The sequence below is a fragment of the Egretta garzetta genome, unplaced genomic scaffold (genome assembly GCF_000687185.1).
Source record: "Egretta garzetta isolate BGI_Z169 unplaced genomic scaffold, ASM68718v1 scaffold66, whole genome shotgun sequence".
NCBI classification, from domain to species: domain Eukaryota; kingdom Metazoa; phylum Chordata; class Aves; order Pelecaniformes; family Ardeidae; genus Egretta; species Egretta garzetta.
The window spans coordinates 56,375-59,909 of record NW_009259856.1 but is presented as its reverse complement, the minus strand read 5'-3'; positions in this window follow the sequence as shown (position 1 = coordinate 59,909).

Below are 3,535 nucleotides of genomic sequence, written 5' to 3'. Positions count from 1 at the left end.
CTTGCAGGATGGCTGTAGCTGTGGCTGTTTACTCGTGCATCTGATAGCACACGAGTCAGATATTCTACCCTATTAAAAGCATTTTTTGTTGCTGTATGACTCACAAGCTTTGCATTTGCCATTAATGCAGCCTCCCATTTCGATTCTTAACTTCTTCTTCTTCTTCTTAAATTGGCTGCAGTGGGCTGTTGTCCATCCTGCATACCGGGGTGGGGGTGGGGGGTTAGTGATCGATGCCAGGCCAGTCGGATCTGCCAGGCGGCCTCGGCTCCATTGACACCACCAGCCTGAGTGTTGCTGAAATGAAATCATTTCAAATTTTATGTGGCCTCTTCCTTGTCAAAACCCCAGTGAACGTGGTTACGTGATGCCATCAGAATGACTCACTGCCATAATTACATATGTTCTAAGGGGTTATTCCCATTGTATTATTAAAAACTAGTGATGTTTGATTTTTGGCAGGGACTGTCTTCCTTGTATGATCTACAGATTTTGCCAATTAAATGAAGGAAAAATAGATTTCCAAGACTTCAGAACAAGACTGGACTTGTACTCAGGGCGCTGTTGCGGCGTGGTATTGAGCTACTTTGTTTTGTTGAATAGGATGAAGGCAGCATCAGCCATCTTACTCTCCCGGTTGCAGCGACTCCCTGCAGAGCAGGGGACAGGCATGGGTTTCGTAGCCAGCCTTCAAAGTCATCCCAAGCACTGCCAGAAGGTACCGTAGGGGGTTACCACCACAGTAGCTTTCCCAGCTCGGTTCATCAGGAATAGTTTTTTGGGGATGTAGTGTGCAAGAGTGGGAGGCAGGGCTCCTGGGCAAAAGGCTCCAGGCTCGACAGCTCCTTAACGGCAAAACCAAAAGCGATCCCAGATATCGTTGCCTTGGATCTGGAGTTCTCAAAATGGCGACGGAAAGCGGCAGGGGAAAGCTGGAGGGAGGAGAAAACCGAAGTGAAGCAAAAAAGGCAAAAAGGTGACCAAGGACTTTGAGAGCGCCGGGCTGCGCCGTGCCCAGCAGGGTCGAGCCCTCAGAGTGCACGTCGTGCTCGGTCCCGCGCAGCTCTGGCAGCCTTGCGGAGCCGTCGGCTTTACGCTTCGAGCGTACGCCAGCGCTGCAGAGGAGTGAGGTGCTCACCAGCAGTCTGGAAGCTGAGCTTTTACGTGTCAGTGTTTTACTTTTGTGATCTGCTTTTGATAGTCATGAAAAGCGACTTCTTTTCTGGAAAGCTGCACGTGCTGCCTCGCGCGCCGCAGGGTTTGACGTGGCCCTGTGCAGGCCGTTTCGGGGGCCAAAGGCAGACGAGGTGCTAACCAGGCGGTTTGGCTTGTGCTGTAAATAAAATATTATCTACCTGGTTGCCTCTTTTTTTTTTTTGTCTGCTGAGATCCTGCTGCTCTTCAAAAACCGTGGAGATTCTGGCAAGCAGCTCCATCTGAGCTACGGTTTGGCATTCAGTTGCGTAGAATATATTATCATGTATATAAATGCCATCGGCATGATTTATTTGTGGTGACCGGTTAAATACAGCTGGTATTTCTGTAATTTTAATAAAGGGTTTTTTTGAAGGTAATGCCTAACATCTCTCTGTGAAGACTATTGACTGAATAAAATCCATAAGTGTATATAAGATACCCCCTGTAATGTTCTCCGACAATGTAATCCAAATCATAGTATTGGGGATAACCTGTTCCACTGTCCTACCCTGCTTCCTTTAATCAGAGCTAAGATTTCGTCTTTATAAACATGAACCACGGGGTATGTACACTGCCTGCCTCGCCACGGGGGTAGAGGGCCGGTAAGTTACTGTCTGCGGGCCGCGTGCGCGCGCATTTAACTTGTCTGTAGCTGCTGAAAAGCACGGATTTATGTTACACAGGAGGGTAAGAGCGTCATGCGCCCAGCCTGTGTTTGGTGGGATTTGTCTGCTTTACCTCCTACATCTCGGCAAATGAGATGGAAGCGGACCAGTCCCAAGCCCCCGACTGTAAGCTGTGAATGTAGAATTCCTGGCCCTTTGTGCCCTGTTACCTGGGGTGCGTTACCCGAAAGCGAGCGAGCCGCCGAGGACCTGGGGATTTTGAGCAGAAGGCCATCCAGTGAACAAAGCCCAGCGTGCCTGACAGTGGAAGCGAAGACGTTTTCTGTGCGAAGGCGTTTCTGCCGAGGGATCTGTCGGTACATCCAGCAGCTTCCCCAGCCACAGGACGTGAGCACACGCAGCAGCCGGAGCAGCGATGTTCCCATGCCATGATCCGCACGGCTGTGCTCGGCTTCTGGATAGGAGCTGGTCGCAGAAGTCACCTGGGAGGGGCTCTCTCTTTCCAGACATTTCTGGTCATTTGGTTGGGATTTGACTCCAGTTTTGGCGAATAAAGCAAACAAAGCTTGTTCAGCAAACCCATTTATTTATTTATTTAAGAAGCATATTTTACAGTGATGCCATGGCGAGACCACCACAACAGCTTTCATCGGGGGGCTGGAAGAGAGCCCTCGTGTGCGTGTGAGTTGAGATGCCGTTAACCTGTCCCAGGAGATCTCCGGCTCGGACTGTGGAGCTCAGCGTGCAAACCACGTTGGTCAAAGGCAAAATGTTTCTGAATTCATAAATGAGCCAGCTCTCCGGGAGGGAGAATAAGCACAATTCTCGAGCTGGTTAAAAGGAGAAATTTCATCTGTTTTTTTTTATATTTTCCTCCTAATTTTTCTAAAACAATTTCATTTTAAAATCACCCATACCGAAAAATCTTGGATTTCCTTAATATGCATTTTAAACTTTCCTGTGCCTTTCTCCCCTTTTCCTCCCATCTTGCTGTGAAAAAGGACAAAAGAAGGGAAAAGGCTCCAACAGAAAGAACTCTGTCCGTTTTTCTAAAAAAACCCTAGGAAGTTCTATAAAGCCGGTTGTGTCGGTTTGCTATATGCAGTTCAGTTCTGGAATAGTTGCGCTACTATTGCCGTGAGTTCCTGGCGGGAACGCAGTCCGTGACCAGAGCCGCCGTGTGTGAAACCTTACTGACGCGCTCTCGCGTCTCTCTCATCCTCCTTGAGAACTGGACTGAGCTACTGCAGCAGGCGGGAGGAGGGGTCCTGTGTGCAAGGCAAGCTGGGGCTCCTCAAGGGGTTACTGCTTCTGGCTGCTAAAAAGCGGAAGGGAAACACGGTTCTGCTTACATGCAACGCCCCAGCACAAACAAAATACTTCTCTCACAGGCCAGCTGAGGCTAGGAAATAAAGTGAGATCTGATCTTTCAGCTGGGAGGCTTTCAGGAATCATCTGAACATGATCCATAAACAACCCAAGGGATGACTTTTAAGAACCTTTTTCTCTCTCTGCTTGGTATGCTGGTCGTTTATCATTGTGCTGAAATGGAATCCCCTTTAAAAGATATAACGGCTTCTTGTTTACTTAAACGCAAAGTGGATGATGGGCTGAAAGGTCTTGCTGCCAGCAGAGCAGCCACGGAGAGCTTGGTGCAGCTCTGGAGCTGAAACAACCGTGCAGCTCCCACGTCCTGCGCTGAGCCAAACCAG